Source organism: Gopherus flavomarginatus, chromosome 22, assembly GCF_025201925.1.
Source record: "Gopherus flavomarginatus isolate rGopFla2 chromosome 22, rGopFla2.mat.asm, whole genome shotgun sequence".
NCBI classification, from domain to species: domain Eukaryota; kingdom Metazoa; phylum Chordata; order Testudines; family Testudinidae; genus Gopherus; species Gopherus flavomarginatus.
In genome coordinates this window covers 14,437,417-14,459,134 of record NC_066638.1, presented here as the reverse complement: position 1 = coordinate 14,459,134, position 21,718 = coordinate 14,437,417, and positions in this window count along the sequence as shown.

The window sequence follows — 21,718 nt, the reverse complement described above, 5'->3', positions numbered from 1 at the left end:
CCCTCAGTTTATCTTAGCCCTAGACCCAGCCTCTCCAGCTGCTGCCGGGCGCTCTGCTTGAATACAGCAGCTGTTTTTGCACATTTCTAAAATGATCGTGCTGAGGATCATGTCAAGCAGCTTTGAGACTCAGGCAGCCAGGGTCAAACTGCGCTCTGTGGTCCTTAGTTACTGGCGCTGCTGTTATGAACACACTAGAAAAGAACAGGGTGTGAGGGAGTGAAAGGGAGATGGAAAGCAGGAGGGAGTGATGAACTATTAAGAAAAGGGAAACCAGCGAGGATAAGAGCATTAGTTTCTGCCTGTGCCCATGACTTTCAGGCATGAAAAACAGAGGGCCAGATCATTCATCGCCACGTGCCTTGTGGGGCCATTTACACCAGGGCAAAATGGGTGTAAAGTGATACCAGATCAGAAGGTGGCACTACAAAGACAAGACACCAGCTCACTTTGTGCAGGTGGAAACGACGCCCCAAGATGCAGGACAACAGAGAAGCGGCCCCAGAAACTGAAATGCAGCCATTTTGATTCGCTGCAGGAAATGCCACTAGATCCTGCAAACGCGTCTGCATGTGAGTAACTTCACACAAAGGCGGATCCCAGGATTGGGGCTATAAATGGCTTTCCACAGAGTGACTTTACTCTACTGTATAGTAACAACAAATACGAACCGCAAAGGAAAGAGCTCTATTTCCGTATTGCCAGCCTTTTGCTCTCAGCATCTCTTCTGTCACAGGAGTTTACTCCTGGAACAAACAGGCACTGCTCCAGAGCTGTCTGGGGAGTAGCGCTCACTTACACTAGGTCTGAATTTGGCCAGGGGAGTTTGACTCCAGCCCCATCTGTTCTCTTATATAACCACAAAATCCTTATGCCGTCAATGTGGCTTAAATGGGACACTGTTGGGATAAAAACAGTGGGTGGATTCCTATTGATGCTGAGGCTCCTTCCCGCCCCTCAGACGGTGTGAAGGGCCCTTAAAGTGGTGTGCTGCTGGAGAAGAGTTGCCGAGTCTCAGTGGCTGGTCATTACGAATCATCCTTCCTGTCCTAATTTTGTTTTCCCCTGTTTAATGTTTCCCTTGGCCTGTATTAGCCACCTGGTGCAGTGGAACTGAGGTGTGGGAGCCAGGGATGCCTGAGTTGTAGTTCTGGCCTTGACACTGAAAGTCACATCACCTCTGCCTCTCCAGTTTCTACACAATGGGGGGAGTACGCTGGGGCTCGTCTCATAGGAGGGCTGGGTGGATTAAATAAACTTTGTGCAGAACTTTCAGGATGCAAAGTGCTAATTATCCTTCACAGCTCCTGGGTGAGGTGGGTGAATGCCCTTATCTCCATTCTATGGGTCAGGAAACTGAGGCACAGAACAGGGATGTGATTTGCCCAAGGGGTAGAAAGAGTGAAATTCATCCCTACAGGGGCCTAGCATGAGGCTTGAATATCCCACTTAAATCCCACCATAAACAGAGCTTAAATGTGGTCCAAATGGGACAGGAGGCTTGTACTGACCCTCTGGAAAGGGGTGAGTTTTACCCCAACCGGTACAAAGGATGGTCTAGGTGACTGCAGTAGGACTCCTGAGATCTAGGTTCAATTCCCAGCTTCCTCTGGGACCTAGACATGAGTGATGTCTCTCCTGCCATTCATCTCCACCCTCCGACAAACAGAGGCTAGGGACACCATTCCTTACCCAGCCTGGCTAATAGTCATTAATGGACATAACCTCCATGAATGTATCTAGTTCTCTTTTAAATCCTGTTATAGTTCTAGCCTTCACAACCTCCTCAGGCAAGGAGTTCCACAGATTGACTGTGCGCTGTGTGAAGAACTTTATTATATTATTATATTATGAGAACAAGTAAATAACTTTTCTTTATTCACTTTCACTGCACCACTCATGATTTTATGTACCTCTATCATATCCCCCCTTAATCTCCTCTTTTCGAAGCTGAAAACTCCTAGCCTCTTTAATCTCTCCTCCTATGGGCCCTGTTCCAAACCCCTAATCATTTTAGACCTTGGGGAAGTCACTGTATTTATCCTGTGCCTTAGTTTCCCACCTGTAATACAATGTGGATACAACTTCACTATCTCACAGGGTTGTGTTGAGCATAACAATCCATTAATGACAGTGAGGTGCTGAGAGACGATGGTGAGAAATGCCAGATAGAGCAACGAGTTAAATGGAGGGGTTCTGATTACCATTTTGCTGCCCTAACCCTACACTCCCCAATTATAATTAAACACTTACTGGACCCCATTCACAGTTAATTACTGCCAGTTAGAGCTGGCTGAAAAATTTTAGATGGAATAATTTCCTGTCAGAAAATACAGTTTTGCCGCAATTGAAACGGTTGACAGGAATGCGTCAATTTCTATGAAATTTCCAACGGGGGGAAAGTAGCAATGAATTGTTTTGACATTGTCATTTCATTTCAGGGTTGAAATGTTTGGTTTTGCCTTTGTTTTGATTCATGTAGTTAAGGCTTTTATATTATAATAAAACAGTAATTTTAATATCACATTGTCCATAGATTTAATATGAGAGATAATCTGTTTAACATTATACAAAATGAAACATTTTGATGGCTCCAAATCTTTTTTTTTTTTCAATTTTCATGCCCTGAGAAACTTCAAAAATTTGGCATTTCTCACTGCTTGGGAAATTTCAAACTGTCAGAGTTTGCTGTGGAATGCAAACTCTGTTTTCCACCAGCTCTGCTAATGATAAATAATAATAATCTTATATAGTACTTTTCATGAGTGGCTCTCTAAGCACTTCACAATGGAAGGCAGTATCACTATTCCCATTTTACAGATGGGAAAACTGAGGGATAGAGCATGGCAGGAAGTCTTCTCAGGCCTAGTCCAGTGCTCTATCCATTAGGAAACACTACCTCCTCACTATTTAGGCCAGTGGAGTTTGCATTTGAAGTGAGGGCCGAACATAGCCCATTGTTTTCTCATGACATGGGATTTTTCTGATGCCTTATCCTGAAGTATTATGGTGAATTATTTTACAATGCCATGTCGCACTGAAGTGAAACAGGTTCTTGTCCCATTGACCTTAATGGGATTTTGTGTTGTCAGAATAACAGGCAGGGTTATTGGTTTATTATATTATGCAGGTAGAGCAAGAATGGGAGCAAAACAATTGCTGATCCAACATATAAGATTATAATTTTGTTCTGTGAGCAGTTTGGGCAATCGACCTGTGGGAACATGCGTGACATAAAGACAAATGCTCAGGCTGAATCTGAAACAGGAATGAGTAATTTTATGACCATTAATAACCTATGATGATGTATAAGCCAATGCTATGATAAGGGTAATGAAACCTCATGCTTCAGGGCATCAGAACACTCGCAAGGAGATGGGAATGAATTCGTTCCCTGCCATTGAACAATTGGCTAAGCACATTATGAGTTCTTCTGCCTTTTCTCTGAAGTCTCGAGTGTTGGCCATTTCTGGAGGAAGGATGCTGTGACCCAATGGACAGATGGTTGGGTCCAGCATGCAATATTATTACCTGCTACAATGTCTTTCACTAGGCAAAGTTCCATTAAAATAAATGGGATGATTGCCCCATTAATCTCAGTGGTTCTTGGGCACAAAGAGTAATAGGCTATGTGCATCTTCCTATGAGGAAGGACAGGTCTTTCCAGAGGATTGCCCCATAAAATTCATATTGCCATTAACATTGTGGGCCAGATTGGCGTGTGACTTCTTTGACTTTAACGTAGTTGCACCAGTGATGAATTTGGCCCCTCGAACACCGGCAAGGGCAAGTCCGCACCTGAAGGCCCCATCAAGTTTCAAGTTGAACCTAATTGACAGCCTAAGTCCATTTAACCCCTCATGTTTAAGTGGTGCGTATGCCTTGTACTGGCAGTAAATTCCACCTAGGAACTCGAGGGTATATGCCGGTCTGGCAGGGGCCCTACTGGTACAGGGAGAGGAAGAACTAGGAACGGTGTTGGTGACATGCTGTTTTCCTCTCATTAGGGGTTCTTCTTGTGAAAGTACCTGCAAGTTAAGGAAAGAGGGGAAAAAAACCCGAGACACACCCCTACCTTCCTCTGCTGACAAACTCAGCTGGTTAACTCCCTGAGTCTCCCAGCTGGCTTCAACTCACTAGCCAGGGACCTTAATAAAGTTCCTTGTTCAGTACTAGTAGAAAGCAACTCTTTCGATGCCATTTTTTCTTTTATCATTGTCACCCGACAGTATGCAGCCATGGCAACCATTTTGTTCCCAGAGTTGCTATAGTGCATTACAGAGGAGACACAACCACCCAAAATGCATTTTCTGCTGGAGACTTTACTTTTGTTCTTTCTTCATGTGACTCCCCAGCCAGGAGGCCTGGCACACAGACTCATGTGGAGTATGGGTCACAAGCAGGTGTCATCGGAAGGGTCGGGTGGCAATGAAACAGTCCTGACAAGTGATGGTCCTTATGGCACCTATGCCCTCAGCCAGGCTGCTGTCAATTTTGCTGGCTTGGGTGCCCGATGAATCCTGCCGGCAGACAAATTCTGCAGCAATTAATGGAAAGTGGGAAAAACTCTCTTAGAATGGAGTGCTGGAAGAGCCCTTGAGACCAGGATGCTCCCTGCTTCAGGAACATGCTGTCACCCATAGGTGCCAACTTTTCCTGATGCCAGTGGGTGATCGACCCCCCCCCGGCCCCGCCCTGACTCCACTCCTGCCCCACCTCCTCCCAGCTCTGCTCCACCCCCATTTCAGCCCCCGCTCCAACTCCGCCCCCTCCCTGCACCTATTGGACTCCTCCACCAAATCCCTGCTCCGGCCCCTCCTCGTCCCCGAGCACGCCACATTCTCCCTCCTCCCGCCTCCATCCCAGCACTTGCCGCTGTGAAACAGCTGTACTGCAGCAGCAAGCATTGAGAGCTAGGGGAAGAAATGGAGAAGGCGTACTCAGGGGAGGAAGTGGAGATGGAGGTGAGCTGGGGCGGAGGGTCGGGGAGTTTGGCTGCCGGTGGGTGCAGAGCACTCACCAATTTTTCCCAGTGGGTGCTCCAGCCCCAGAGCACCAACAGAGTCGGCGCCTATGCTGTCACCCCTACTTTGCAGCCAGGCTTGGTCAACACTGAAGTGGGTGGCTGACCCACTCTTTTAGCCAGCCTGTGGAGGTCAATGTTGAGCACCAAGGACACTCCCTGCTTTATGGGTGGTACCTGTTGCCTCTGCATCCCTCCCAGCCCTGGGCCTCCTTCTGGATAAACCACATTTATGGCAAGGTTCAGCCTGTTTAAATATTAAATAGGAAACCCATATAAATTAATGGTGCTGTTTTAAAATCTTCTGTTAAAGCCAGCCCTATTGGCACTGACAAATTGTCTCATTAGAGGACATGAATTTCTTGTCATTTATTTTAGTGAGTGAAGGTAAATGTATGGCTCCCTTTCCCCAGGGCACGTTGGCACCGAGCAGCCGGATCACAGGGAGGCCATCTAGACCCCTTAGAGAGTAGTTAAGGATCCGACTGGGTAGACGAGCAGGCTGCAGCTGGGCTGAGATTCACTCCTGTGCTGAGGGCCGGCACCAGGACAAGGTGCCTCTTAAATGGTGCATGTTGGGCCCCAGCCAGGTTGAGTCTTATCCCCACTGAAGACTGTGTGGTGCCGACGTAACCACCTGGTCAGTGGGTATGTTCTGGGTTCCCTTCTGTGATAATCAATAGACGCTATACGTGGTTTGCTTACGCTTTTAGCTCTGGAGGGTCCCCGGTTCAATCCCTGTTCTCAAAAGCACTTGATGTTGGTCTAAATCTGCTCTCAGTAAAGCCAATTGCAAAACTCTCACTGAAATTGGATGGGTGGGGTTCTGTGGCTTGCCTTGTGCAGGAGGTCAGACTAGATGATCATATTGGTCCCTTCTGACCTATGAGTCTATGAGTCTATTTCAACAGGAGCAGAGTTTGGCCAATGCTAAGAGGTGTTACTAGTCTCAGGCAGCATTACGGACAGAAATGCTCAAAGCCTTGTATGCAGCTAATATGCTGGGTGAACGTGTCCTTGGCAAATCATTCCTGGTTCCTGTCAACACACTCGTCATTTGGAAGCTTTAGCTGAATATTTTGGATGAACAATTCTCAACCTGTCTGTGAGCTCTTTGTGGGTAGGGAGCATCTTTTTTCCTTCTGTGTTTGTACAGCACCTAGCACAGGGGGGGCCTGGCCCATGACTGGGGTTCCTAAGCAACCGCAATAGAACTAGGCTAATAATCATAAGAAATGTGCTGGTTGCAAACGGTTCATTTCTGCTTCTATTCTGGATGTTGTGACTGGTCACCTCAGGCACAGGATATTGCTTTCGTTACTTTTTGGGTCACCAATTGGCTGAATTAAACTTTTTAAATGAATAGTGAATCCCAGGCTTCCCCTGCCAGGGTTCAGATAATTAATCCTTTGTGCTAAAGTCTGTGGCATAATTCCAGGGCTAGAGACTGTTTAGCGTCAGAGAGTTGAAGGCCAGGAGCTCCTGCCAGATGATCTAGCCTGATCTCCTGTATAGCACAGGCCAGCACCCCAGCATCTGCATATTAAACCCAACAATGGGCCTTACGCCGAAGTATTACAGTTCTCTTGTATGCCACAGAGAGAACAGGTGGGGCTGAGATGCACCAGTGCCCGGGCCCTTACAATGGCAGGGAATTAATACCAAGGGAAGTGCGTAGGGTGTTGCACGAATGCTGATGGTGGAAGTTCCAGCTGTGCGGGTTGGTTTTGATGGGGCACCCAGATCACATGGCATTGCTTCTTTTGCCGAGGCCAGCTTTTGGAATCAATCATTTGTGATTCGGAATTCACCATTTGCTTTCTGCTGCTGTTCTTTTGTTAGTCTGGGATCTCCAAAGAACTCCCTCCCTCCATCCCGCAAATTAGGAGGCCTAATTGCCTAGACTCTTTTGAAAATCCCAGCCTCACTATTTGTATTCCAGCACCTCTACGGGGCCCCAAACAACCTCAGGCCTCACGTGTGCCAGGAGCTGTTCAGAGAGACAGTCCCTGCTTGAAAGAGTTTAGCATCTAAAGGATACTCTAATATTTGAATCTCCCCTGGCTTAGAGCTTGTGTGGTCCCTGAAATCTGTGTGCAAAGTGAGTGTAACAGCAGAATGGTGGTGGAAGGTCAGACCTGGGGAAATCATCTGCAGGGAGTGAAGCTGGGGCCTCTGCATCTAAAAGTAGGTGCTTCTCACTGCTCTTTTCACCTAGTGTGTACGAGTGCAAAGGATGGCCCAATGGGCAGAGCAGTGTCAGGCCCATCGTATTTTGCTGCCATCCCTACTGGACGCTCACATCGTGTATTTTTCTGCATTTCCTATCCTGTGGCTGCTGGGAACGGCAGTCCCAAGAACTAAATTTAAATTGTGCTGATTTGCAAGCGCCCCTTGGGCTGCAGTACTTCAGAACACACTGGAATCTGGCCTGGGATCTGTGCCATGAGGTGCCCCAAATAAATTCCCTCCAGGGCTTAAGCGTTCATCAAGGCCCGTATCATTTGATGTTGCAAACTGTCTCTCTGCTCTGTCAGGTGAAGATGACAGGATGGGGTTTTCTTTCCCTTTGCTGGTGGGGCACTTTTCCTGGTGAACACAGCACATTTTGAGCTATCTCTGACAGAGTGCAATGAATTATGTATGTTGGGAATATTTTGTTTACGTCTCTGATAAACAGCTGGAGTCCTTGATGGGCTTCCCACAGGACAAAACTCATTTAGCTGGCTTGTAAACTCCCAAATCAGCAAGCCCAGGCTGTGCAGGGCCTACTACCTTGCTTAGGTAGGCAGCTGATGTTCTCCAGTTCTGTAGTGGCCTTGTGGCAAACTTTTCTATAAACTAGAGTCAGAGTTTTCACCTGCGTGTGGACAGCCAGGCACAGGAGCCAGATGCACATAGTCGCAGAGGCAGGGGCCTTAACGTCTCTGCACCGGCACTCGTCCTGCCCCTCGGCGGGCACATCCATCACCTGGGGAATATTGCTGAACAGCCGTGTTGGTTTGTGACGTGCTAGGTGCGTCCTAAGTTTGGGGCATAGCACAAAACTGGCAGCCTTGGTAGAGGGAGGAGTCCTAGCTACTCCAGGTGATGAAATGGTCCTGTCCCCGCAATTGGGGTAGCCTTGCCTGTGCCACTTGCAGGGCTCTGCATTAGGGCTCCCTCCTAGACATGCCCCCTCTCATCCCCTCAACACGCCCCCACGGTTCTCCTATCCTCTGACAGTGCAGGGGAGATTCCCCCACTGCTGCCTGGTGTGTGTGTGTGTCTGTGTGTGTACACAGAAGCCCAGGAACACAGAAATGTCCAGATTGGATCAGACTCGTGGTCCACCTTGCTCAGCATCCAGTCTGTGACAGCAGCTGTCAGAGGAAGGTGTAGGAACACTGGAGTGGCAGATGTAGGATAATCTGCCCCTCGTGCAGGTATCATCCTGGTCTCTAAGAGTACATTTACACTGCAGTGAGCTGTCCGAGGCTGGCCCGGGCGAGCTGACTTGGGCTCACATGGCTTGGCCTAAGGGGCTGTTTAAATGCAGTGTAGTTGTTCGGGCTCAGGCTGGAGCCCGGGGTCTAGGATCCTGCAAGGTGGGAGGTCCTAGTGCTTGGGCTGCAGCCCGAGCCCAAACGTCTGCACTGCAATTAAACAGCCCCTTAGCCGGAGCCCCATGAGCCCAACTGCCCTCTAGACACAGGCCTCGTCTACACTAGTGCACTGTAGTGTGTCTGGGGAAGACGGGCTGTGCTGACAGGGGAGCACTCTCCTGTTGGCATAATTACTCCACCTCAACGAGAGGGGGGAGAGCGTCTCCTGCTAACATAGTGCAGTGCAGACAGCGCATTAAGTCGATGTAACTTGTGTCGCTTGGGGTGTGTGTGGATTTTTCACACCCTTGAGCGAGATAACTTACATCGATGTCAGCGGTAGCGTAGACAAACCCATAGTCAGAGATCAGCTTAAGCCCTGAAGCCTGAGGTTTACTAACCGTTCCAGCCCTTTGGTCATCATTATCCCTTGCTGAAACCGTCCAGCATCAGCCCCTTGTGTATCTATGAAAGCTGGGATGGCGCTATTCATTCCCAATCATGCACAGAGGGCAGTGAGCAGGAGGGTGCAGAGAGGAGTCAGTGATTTGATGTTGGCGGCAGCTAGGATGGGAGCAGCAGGGCTGGTGGCAAGAGTCCTGCAGGCCTAGCAGGAAATACAAAGACTCCCCTGAGTACATGGCGTCGGCTGTCCACTGAGTACGCAGGCCCGCAGCTTTTAAAGCCCTTAGCACCACAAGTGAAATGGGTCTCAGAGCATCACCCTCAAAAGGCTAAAAAGCCGAGCTGACCCTGGAGAGATCAGCGACTTGTGGATCTCAAAGCACGCTCCTCTTTGACGTTTCCCTGCTGAGATACCAACCTGCAGGTTGAAGGGCACCAAGGTATTTTTGGACCTGATGCACATGCTGTTGAGCTGTCCTCTTTGGCTAAATGCGTCTCTGTTATGCAGAGCAATACATCTGCAATTTAAGGAAGATTTTGAAATCTGTAGCAGCTGTGGCTTAGCAGCGACTGCTCCGCATGTGGAACTGGTGAAATCTTCCCCTAAGGTGGACTGAGAGATGCAAGTGCTGATCTGTCTGATTTCAAAGACACGTTTCGCAGCCTTGCATGGCTACTGGCATCCACAAGATGTAATTTCCCCCCGACAGATTTGCTAATCAAATATCCAGCCTCCCAAATGACAGGAAAAGCCTCACTGCTGGACAATCGAGGCATTGACTCCTCCTTGCAGCAGAATGTAATGCAGAGGTGGTCCAACCTATGTCACCTGGGCACACCATTAACTTTGTTCCCTTGGAGATTTATGCACTGGGACCCTCCCAAACTGAAGGCAGAAAATATCCATGGCTCTCCATCCAGTGCAGAGGTACTCTGAGCGTGCTGCTTCCATGTCCAAGCACAGGGAGGTGACTTGGAGTACACCAATTCGCAACTGGCATGTGTTCCAATGAGACAATAATTATTTGGTGTACTGTAAATTACAGCAGCCCCTATGCTGCTCAAATTTAAGCCAATGAGGTGGAGTAACTTGCTCACTGATGCTCTCTCCAACTCCAGTGCCCAGCAGATCTCCATGCAGGAGAGAATCTGAGCCAGTTCTTAATCTGGCTCTTGCTGGGTCCACCCTTAGGGAATGTTTTAACTGCCGAGTTAGCCCAGGTGATCAGCACCTGGATCTGAGCACCCAGGTTAGCTTAGCCTGGATGTGAGCAGCCACACAGCAAAGCCCTGCATGTGTGACTGAGTCCCCACTGGTGCTCTGCTCCGCCATGGGTGTTTCTAGGGCTTCTGGGAGCACATCTCATGGTTCTGCAATAAGTTGAGCTGTTCTATGATTATTTCCCAATGAATTGTCCTTGTGGGCACACAGGGAATTGTGGGAAGGCACTGGAGGACTATCAGCACCTGAGAGATTTAGCGTGTGTCCTTGGGTTACCAGCCCGAGTGAAAGCAGCACCTGGACTCTAGCTCACCCCCAGGCGGAACAGCTGTCCCTGGCTGATAGCGCTACTACATTCCGGTGAAAAGGTTTTGTGTGTAGACAGAAGGAGGGTTTGGGCCAAACCCAAGGAAGGTCCCAAGTAAACTCTGCAGTGAAGACATAACCTGAGTCCAACCCACTGTCTCTCAGCAGTGCTACCAGTGGAGCTAGGGCCCTTGCGTGGAATACTCTGTGGCCTTGCTTTGGAAGAAGCAGCTAAAATGCAGCCAATCACACAAAAAAACCCTTTTCAATATTCTTGTTTATGTTGTGGGAGTTGCCTAGTCGTGGGGCTGCCATCCCTGCCGAACCATCACACATTTATTCAGCTGTTGGGTACCACGGGCCCAAGAATGGCTTGATATTGAACTGACACTATCGTGCAAGGCCCTTTACAAGGGAAGAACAAAAAGACGGGCCCCGCTGCCCACCTTGGCGTGAATTTAGCCCACATGTGGTGATCCTGTAGCACACTGCTATAAAGTTCTCACGGGATAAGAAAGAAGGTGCTCTCATGGACTGGTAACTGGTTAAAAGATAGGAAACAAAGGATAGGAATAAATGGTCAGCTTTCAGAATGGACTGAGGTAAAGAGTGGTGTCCCCCAGGGGTCTGTACCGGGACCAGTCCTATTCAATATATTCATAAACGATCTGGAAAAAGGGGTAACCAGTGAGGTGGCAAAATCTGCAGGTGATGCAAAACTGTTAAAGAAAGTTAAGTCCAAAGCAGACTGTGAAGAGCTACAGAGGGATCTCACCAAACTAGGTGACTGGGCAACAAAATGGCATATGAGATTCAAGGTTGATAAATGCAAAGTAACACACACTGGAAAATATAATCCAACTATAAATATAAAATGATGGGGTCTAAATTAGCTGTTACCACTCAAGAAAGAGATCTTGGAGTCATCATGGATAGTTCTCAGAAAACATCCACTCAATGTGCAGCGGCACTGAAAAAAGCAAACAGAATGTTGGGAATCATTAGGAAAGGGATAGATAATAAGACAGAAAATATCATATTGCTCTATATAAATCTATGATACTCCCACATCTTGAATACGGCGTGCAGATGTGGTTGCCCCATCTCAAAAAAGTTATATTGGAATTAGAAAAGGTACAAAAAATGGGAAACAAAAATGATTAGGGGTATGGAACAGTTTCCATATAAGGAGAGATTAATAAGACTGGGACTTTTCGGCTTGGAGAAGAGATGAATAAGGCAGAGTATGATTGAGGTCTATAAAATCATGACTGGTGTGGAGAAAGTAAATAAGGAAGTGTTATTTACTTCTCATAACACAAGATCTAGGGGTCACCAAATGAAATTAACAGGCAGCAGGTTTAAAACAAACAAAAGGAAGTATTTCTTCACACAACACACAGTCAACCTGTGGAACTCTTCACCAAAGGATGTTGTGAAGACCAGGACTGTAACAGGGTTCAAAAAAGAACTAGATAAATTCATGAAGGATAGGTCCATCAATGTCTATTAGTCAAGATGGGCAGGGATGGTGTCCCTATCTCTGTTTGCCAGAGGCTGGGAATGGGTGACGGGGTGGATCATTGGAAGATTGCCTGTTCTGTTCATTCCCTTAGGGGCACCTGGCATTGGCTGCTGTCAGAAGACGAGATATTGGGCTAGATGGACCTTTGGTCAAACTCTTGGAGAACACCTACTATGGCGGGTCTGACCCCGTATAGCTGTTCTTATGACACCCATTAGATAGAGTTTTCGTAGAGAGGTGACAGGTGTGTTCGCACAGCATGGAACAACTTGAGAGGAGCTGTTGTGTAGCTCACTGGCTGGCACAATTCCTTTATGAAGGAATAAAGACAAGTGCAAAGTACTTCACTTAGGAAGGAAAAACCAAATGCACAACTACAGAATGGGGAATAACCAGCTAGATGGTTGCACAGCTGAAAAGAATCTGGGGGTTACAGTGGATCACAAATTGAATATGAGACAATAATGTGATCCTGTTGTGAAAAAAGCTAATATAATTTGGGGGTGTATTAACAAGGATGTCGTATGTAACACACAGAAGATCATTGTCCCACTCCACTCGGCACTGGTGAGGCCTCAGCTGGGGCATTGTGCCCAGTTCTGGGCACTATCCTTTAGGAAAGATGTGGACAAATTGGAGAGTCCAGAAAATAGCAACAAAAATGATAAAAGGTTTAGAAAAGACGACCTATAGGCTATGAGGAAGGGTTAAAAAAATGGGCATGTTTAATCTTGAGAAATGAAGATTGAGGAGGACTTGATAACAGTCTTCAAATGTGTTAAGGGCTGTTATAAAGAGGACAATGATCAATTGTTCTCCATGTGCACTGAAGATAGGACAAGAAGTAATGGGCTTAATCTGCAGCAAGGGAGATTTAGGTTAGATATTACTAGGAAAAGCTCTTGATCTATTAAGGTAGTCCATCTCTGAAACCAGCTTCCAAGTGTGGCTGTGGACTCCCCATCATTAGAAGTTTTAAATAACAGATTGGACAAACCCCTGTCAGGGCTGATCTCCGTTCACTTGGTCCTTCCTCAGCATAGGGGGGCTGGACTGGGTGAGTTCTTGAGGTCCCCGAATTTCTATCAATCTATGCGTCATGATTTTAATGCTGCGGTGGTTCTGTTGTAATATTAATTGTGTGTTAGCGTGCCTAGAGCCTCATGTGGGCATTTTTTATTATTATTATTTCTCTTGAAATAAATCAATAAACAAACAAGAACTGAAACTCGTATATCCAGTTCTACAGGCCATCTGAGATTCAAAGCCTGCTCTGTATCCAAAACTGGTATCGAACCCATTTTGGAAGCTTGATTTTCAAAGCGCCTCAGATGTCCCTTCTCCGAAGTCTGTAAATTTAGCCCTTATCTGTCTATCGGTTTCATAAAGTGACAGCGGATTTCATATTGTTTCACTGCAGGTTTCTTCTTCCTCCCCTTCTTCATAACGGGCAATACCTGTGTGCATGGAAGTCCAGTGCCACGAGCTAGTGTTGTCATGGGGGAGTGAGAAGTGTCTTATATACGGCATTTGGGATATTTACATCTCATGGCTCCTTTATGATCAGAGAAGGGGAAAATGGAAACTAGGCAAATGAAACAAAACAAAGCCATGTTTTTACGAAGGTGCCTGCCTAACCTGTGCTGTTATATTATTGGCTTTCATTTATACCAGATTCCAATGTCTATGGTAAAGGAACAGCCCTTTAGTCTGGATTGCAGGGAATATGAGCGAGTGCATAGGGCACAGGACTGTGTTTCCGGAGTCTGGAGTTCTATTTGTGCCACTGGCCCGCTGTGTGACCTCTGGCAAGTCAAGTCATCTGTCCGTGCCTCAGTTTTCCCCTTACCTTTTGTCTATTTAGACTGCAAACTCTGTATACGTACAGCACCTAGCCCCAATGGGGCCCTGATCTCAGGTGGGCCTTCTAGCGCCACTGTAATTCAAAGAATAGGTATTAGTAATGTTGCAAAAGCAATTGACTTGGGCATTGTTCTTTTCCACATGACACACTCCAGGTCTATGTAACACACTTGTGAATGAGTATATCACAGTAAGTCTTTTTGAACCAATCTAAATAGAGTCCAGTCAAGGTTCATTACAAACCTCCTATTTTGTGAAGTGTAGCTTTCTTTTTTCCCCATTGTTTTCACCAAAAACTGCCTGACATCTTCTTATCAATCATACTCCTACAAGGAGAAGTGTAACAAATATTTTAAAAACCCTTCCTTCTGCGTTACAAGACAGCTGAGTGTAACATGTTATCCTTAAACATACAGTGGCTAGAATTACAGATGTGGAGCTCAACCACCAGCTAATAGAGCACTTTGCACCAGGAGATATCAAAGCACTTTACAAAAGAGGTCAGTATCATGATCCCCACATTACAGATGGGGAAACTGAGGCACACAGAGAGGCATGATTTGCGCAAGAGCACTAGCAGATCCGGGTCTAGCTCGAAGTCTCTTGAGTGCCAGTCTAGTGTACACATCAAAAGGCCACACTGGCTCCCCTTCTTCAGGGGGTGGAGCACAGGGTGAGAACTGGGCACATAGGATAATGTATCCAGTTGAAACCGTAGGGGGAGTTTAAAGAGCCTGATTGTGAGAAGTGGTGAGGACTCACAGCTCTCAGTTGCAGTCATGGGTAATCAGCACTTCTGAAAAGCAGGGCCTAGGAGAGGCAGAAGAGAGCTCCCTGAGTTGAGATTTGGACCAAACACCAGCACTCATGCTCCTGTTCCTGCAGAAGATTCACGGGCTCTTTAATGGCCACAAGTGGCCCAGGCCACAGTCTTATACTCCAGCCAGGGGCTTTTCAGTGCATCGCTAAGCTTCCAAACCATCCTGGGTCACTAATTAGAGCAGACACGGCCCCTAAATTCCATCCAGCATCTCTTCAGCAAACTGATGCTCTGAATCTCAGTTTCCCCACCTGTAAAATGGGGATCATGCTACTGACCTGCTTTGTAAAACTCTTGAGATCTATGGATGAAAAGCCAAGAGCCTGTTGTTGTCACTCATATTATTTGCTGTGAATTATTTGGCCCCAAATAGCACATTCTAAAACCCAAAGAAACAGAGCTGGTGGGAAAATTTTCCACATCAGAAAATGTTGTTTCAACAAAACCACTTTTTGTATGTGCAAAATTGTATCAATTTCGACAACATTTGTTTATAAAAATAATTGGAAATAAATGTGGCAAACCCAGGACAAATGGCTACAAAGGGAGGGGTAGTAATTAGTCCCAGGGAGGTTAAAAGGCCTCTCCCTATCCACTGAGGGGAGATAGCAATGGGGAAATAAGGTTCAGCTGGAAAAGGAGTTACCAGGGAACTAATTAGATTCAGCTGGCCCCAACTGCTGGAGACCTTTTTAAACCCTCCCTGGCGTGGAAGCAGTGGAGAGAGTGAGAGAAACAGGGAAGTTGCCAGCAAGTTAGGTGCAGCAAGGCTCTGAACTCTTCTAGCAAGGAAGAGGGTGCCCTGTCCCCAGAAGGGGAGAAAACCAGCACAAGGGACTGACTGAGGGAAGGATCAGCCAGATCCTGTGTGACCTGGAAGGATTTGTTTTGCCCAAGCTGGTGTCTCCAAGGCTAAAAAGGACTGAGCCTGCTGAGGAGAAGCAGGTACTTTGCCCCATAAAGGGTGAATTTTGTTACTCTTTAACCTCAAATTTTTCCACAGGGTGGAAAATCCATTTTCTGACCAGCTCTACAGAAAGTCTCCCATTGATTTCAATTAATGTTGGAGCAGGCTCACAGAGAAGCTATACTGTAGTCACTCTCACAGGCAGATCCTCTGGTGATTTAAATAGGAGCAGTTTCATTGACTTCAATGGAGCTATGCCAGTTTATCGTCTCTGAGGAACTGGGCCATTAAACCAACACAGGCTATGTTCTCAGAAGCGCATTCCTCTTCCACTTCCTTCCAAAGCGCTGCTTTCTTTCCAGCAACAGATTCCTCAGCAGAAAGCTGCAGTAATATTGTTACCTGTTGGAGCCACTCTCTGCCATTTTAGTCTCATTACGACTTGGGATTTTCACCTCTTGCTTAACAGCCAAGCACAGCGCCAAAAGGCCTTTCACATCTATGGCTGCAGGAAAGAGGAAAGCTTGTTTGTGGAGCCAGCAGAATGTAATATCAACGCTGTTGCTTATGTGCTGTGTAATTGCCTGCAGTCGTGCTGTTAGCAATGGCACCGTGAGGAAGGCTCGCTCTTAGGGGAATGGTTTTTAAAAATGTCTCTCTCACTCAGAGCAAGTCAGCCCACTACAATCCACTGAGCAGGCGGTCTGGCATTGTTGGTGTTTAGATGGGGAATGGATGAATATTCTCCTTCCTCTGAATACCTCCTCGCAGATGGAACGAGAAGGGTCTCATTGAAGGGTCTTTATAACTGGGCAGCCAACAACCTGCAGCTGGTCAATCGCCCGCCTCCCTCCCCCAGGGAACAAGGGGAAAAGCTGCAATGAGTCGAAAACCCTCCTATAGCTCGTAATGAGCTGCAGTCTTGGACCCTGAGCCCCTGCAAATGTCGTCTTAGAAGGCAAAGGCAAAACAAGGCTGGTGGCCTGGTCAGTGAAAATGTATTGCCCTTAATCTTGGACCAGCTTTCAGGGTTTACAACAACCTGGCTCCCAGCAAGAAACATTAGTCGAGAGGGACGGAAACTGAGGCACGGGCAAGTGAGGCTTCCAGGGATGGCTTGAATGGCAGAGCAATACAGGGAGGCTCAAGCTGCAGAGGAGAAGGCTCTTGCTCCAATGGTGGTGAGACCATGAGGAGGGACAGGAGGAGGCCTGTGCTAGGTAAGTGCAGGGTGGAGAGTGGATATAAGCTCTGTACTTAAGACAAGTCTGTGGAGGGTGTAGAGCAGTACAGTGTGAGTACTCCAGGGCCGGCGCTACCATTTAGGCAGCCTAGGCAATTGCCTAGGGCGCCAGAATAAATGGTGGGTGCCATTTTGCCGGAGGGGGCAGCAGACGGCTCCGGTGGAGCTGCCGCAGTGGTGCCTGCGGAGGGTCCGGTGCTCCGCGGCTCTGGTGGAGCTGCCGCAGTCGTGCCTGTGGACAGTCGGCTGTTCGCGCGGCTCTGGTGGACCTCCCGGAGACACCACTGCGGCAGCTCCACCAGAGCCACGGAGCACCGGACCCTCCGCAGGCACCACTGCGGCAGCTCCACCGGAGCCGCGGGATCAGCACGCGGGGTGGCGAAATTGCCGTCCGCCTAGGGCACTCAAACCCCTAGCGCCAGTCCTGCCAGAGCCATGAATCTTTAGGTGAGACTGTATTTAGGCCCCAGTTCTCCTGGATCAGCTGATGGGGAATAGCAGGGTTACCACTCAGGCTGTCTGTAAATCTTGGCTTGGACCCCACGGTCAGGGAATGGGCTGAAAACCACATTACACGCTACTCTTCTTCTTCTTGATAAGCATTTCCATAACCTTGCCATTTACAAACCGGAGACAAGACACATCCCCTGCCCTGAGGAGGTCACAATTTAAATACAGCCAGGCAGGCAAGGTCAAACCAGGCCCAGGACAACAGGGCTGCAGAGGGAGAACATGGGAATTATGAGTGTTAAGGAGGAGGGGCTGCACAAGGGGCTGAGGCTTTTTAAGAAGGGCTTTCAAGGAGACAGAAGCAGGTGCGCGTGATGGTTCGGGTTATTCAGTGTTCCAGGCAAAGGGCCTGATTCTCCATTGCCCTCTACCTGTGTGGTCTCAGCGCTAGTGTAAAGTGAGTGGAAAACACGGTTGTTCTGATTTAATAGCATTTCAGGCTCACTTTGCACTCATGTAAAAGATGATGCAGGGAGCAGGGCAGTGATGAATCAGGCCTATGGGGGAAGCATGGTAGAAAGCACACAGCCATATTCTGCTGCTCTGAGTTTATCCTCCTACTGGGCCACCTTGCCACTCCCAGCATTGCCAGCTCCAAAGGTTTAAAAGTCATGAATTCTGCCCCTCCTCCCCCAAATTGCAAGCTTGACTTACAGAATCATGAGATTTTTTGTAAAATAAGAAAAACGAGTCTCCTTTTCTTTGTCTTTGAGTTTTTCAGCCTTAGGGACATACTTAGATCACATTTTCAAGCTTTTCTTTTCTCTCACAAACTTACATCTTTTTTTTTTTTTGTTTTTTAAATGGAAGCTGAGATGCTCATGCAAGGTCATGATTTCAGGAAAAACACACCAAGAGTTAGAAACTGTGCACTCTCCTGATCCTGGGATGCTTGCAGAGCAAAATAAGCCCTAATATTACTGCTCTGAATTACGCTGCCAGTGGCTGCAGGGAGCTGGAGGAGGACTGTGCCCTCTGCCCTGCCTCCTTTCACCCTTGGTGTGCTTCTGCCCTGCCCAAATATGTCCACAGGGAATCTTCATCTGCCCCTTTAGGGCACTTATCTGGTTGCTTCACGCTGCCTCAGAGTGGGAGCCCAGGATTCATCCCCGCCATCATTCAGGGGGCACGCAAATCATTGTGAGCACATTGCATTTTCAGAGGTGTTTTTATCAGGCTATTTGTTTTGTTGCAGCCTTCACTGCGGAAAACAAGACCAAAGACCAGTTCTGGGGTTTGTTTTTAAACAAAATACTCCCTGCTGCAGTTCTCATCCTTTAAAATAAAATGACAGCTAGTTTTATAGGGGAATAAGCAACGCCCTCCCCATGCTTTCAGCTTGGAAACTACTGGCTTTTGTTTTCTGTGCATTGCTAAGCAGTCCCCTGTGTGAAGTGGAGCTCAGCAGCCATGTTGGTCTCAGACCTGCTGCAGTCCGTTACAGAAAATACCCACATGCTGTGCTCTCCCGGAGGCTTCAATTTAGTTCTTTCTTTTCCATAATCCTTAAAATGAGTCATTTCAGACTGAAAATACCTGTTTTGTTCTGTGTATGGAAGCATGATGCTGTTTGCCATAACTTCCCCCTGCCTCATAACGAGCTAAATCCAATCAATATACAGTACTTATCTGACACCCCAACCTGTAGAATTTGGGCATCTTGCCATCTTTCATGTATTTAGCACCACGGTAAAGGAGAGCAGTGCTACTATTCCTCTTACAGATTGAGAACTGAAGCACAGTGAGACATAGTGACTTGCCCAAGGTCACACAGGGAGTATGTGGCAGAGCAAGAACTTGCACCCAGGTCTCCCAAACTAGTACCCTAACCACTGTGCCATCCTTCCTCTCAAGCTGAACCTCCTTACTAAGTATTTACTCACTCCCTGTTCAGAAAAAATTCCATCTACGTGACTTGAGTAAAGCCGTCCGTTAGGATGTGGCACAGAGATTCCCCAAGGCGTGTTTGCTTAGGTACGTCACAGATTATTTTTTGTCGTCCTTTCATAGAGGTTGATGCACAGGTTGAGGCTGGATTAGATAGCCCATCGCTCTGAAACACTATTTCACAAGGAGGCTGGTGAAGCACTGGAATGAGTTACCTAGGGAGGTGGAATCTCCTTCCTTAGAGGTTTTTAAGGTCAGGCTTGACAAAGTCCTGGCTGGGATGATTTAGTTGGGAATTGGTTCTGCTTTGAGCAGGGAGTTGGACTAGATACCTCCTGAGGTCCCTTCCAACCCTGATATTCTATGATTCTGTCCTGCAATGGCAATTCTTGGGTTACTGTAGCAGTGTGCATCTATTCAGAGCCATACCCAGCTATATTATCTTACAATAAATATTCATTAATAGACTACACAACCAGCATGATGAAAACCCTCCCATCTCTGCTTCAGTGCTTACAGAATAAAATTTACGTGAGCAGATGTGTCCTTGCTTCAGCATGGTCCTGGATTCTTGTGGACAGGGCCTTTCACTCAGCTGGCTCAGTAGCTATGGTAGTGGTGGCCATGGGTCAGAATAATTTCTCTGATAACATAATGTAGCTCTATTAACGGGCTTCTTAACATCATCTCTGAGTCTCGGAGCCACCCAGATTAGTGGCTGCTTATTTGTAAGTGCCAGCGGAAAATCCAGCAGTTTGACAGCCCTGAAAACTGAAGACGCAGGAGTCCAGAGAACAGGGGCAGTGCAGCTGACAAACCAGCTGTCGTATCAAAGTGGCTTAGCTGTGACCTCTAGGGGCATTGCTGGGGGGGAATTCAGTCTCTCTAGCTCATTCAAGGCTTGACTTCTCCACTGTCATCGCTAACAAGGGCAGCACATGATGCCTGCTGTGATGCGGTTCTTCAGTGATGCAGGAACCACCATAAGGATGCAGGGACAGTCCCACTGAACTCATTTGACGTGGGTCCCCCGAACAGGCAGCAGATGGTAAAACCTTTCCGTTTCTATGGACCTGGACTGGATTTGAATGAATGGTCTAGTAAAGGATCTCTAGCCTATTAGCAATCCCTGAGTCACTCAGTCTCTGGGGCAGTGACTCCATCAGCCCTGCCTGCTCTGGAATAAATTCCAGTGTTTAAATAAGGTGGTACATTATGCAATGGTTTATTCTTGCCACTGTTGCATCCATGAGATTGTGGGCTGTTGTGGGCACTGAAATGGCCCTTTGTGTAAATTAGAGCAGCCCCAGGGGTGCTCTTGTTTTTGGCAGCTTCCTGTAAGATGCCTCTGAGCAGCTCCATAGAATGGTGCAACCCAGAATCTCCAAAGAGGAGATTCTCTATGGAGACTCGCACTCCTACGCCAAAATGCTGGCTCTGTCCTTGGCATGCCCCCAGGGCTGCTTACTGGCAGTCCTACGCTGTGCTTGAGCGGGGGCAGGGAGGGTGGCACTTGCAGCATAGTTCTGGCTTCTGTCCCCATCGGGATGGGATAAAGGATTGAATCTCTCCCAATATGTGTCTTGCCTTCTCAGAAATGAGCAGGGGGGAACAGGTTATATGTGGCCTTGCACAAGCACATACAAACGGGTACATTTGCAGTGCAGACAGGGCTAAGTATGCAGCCTTCTCTTAAAGGTGGCTCTTCTCAAACAGACAGGTCAAACAGAGGCAGGAAAACAAATGGGGTAGGACAGACTCACAAAACCACGCCATGGATGGCTGAATTAAAATCATGGAAATGTAGGGCTGGAAGGGACCTCGAGTGAGATCATCTAGTCCAGTCCCCTCCTGAGGCAGGACTAAGTAAACCTAGCCCATCCCTGACAGGTGTTTGTCTGGCCTGTTCTTAAAAACTTCCAAGGTGAAGGATTCTATAGCTTCCCTGGAGAACCAGCTCCTGTGCTAAACTAGCTTGAGAATTAGAATGTTTTTGTTAATATTTAACCTAAATCTCCGTAGCTGCAAATTAAGACAACTCTGTCTTGCCCTAGCCTTGGTGGAAGTGGAGACCAATTGATCGCTTTCCTTTTGCATATTTTAAGGCTCCTATGTCCGCTCTCAGCCTTCTCGTCTCTAGAGTAACTGTGCCCAATTGTTTCCTCATAGGTCATGCTTTCCGGACCTCTTGTAGAAGTAGGACCGGGTGTGAGGTGGTGGCCTGGAATTCAGAGCGAACTGGAGTATTTCAGGGGAGAGGCACAAAGCAGAGATGGTAATCACCATCAGTGGTCATGTGCCGCAATAGATGCCTCAGACAGATAAATAGCCCTTTTAAGTGGGACAGATCAACAGCATCTGAGACTCTCTGTTCTGTGTCTTCAAGTGCTCGGTCAAGGTTAGTTGGTTAATGACAGCGCAAC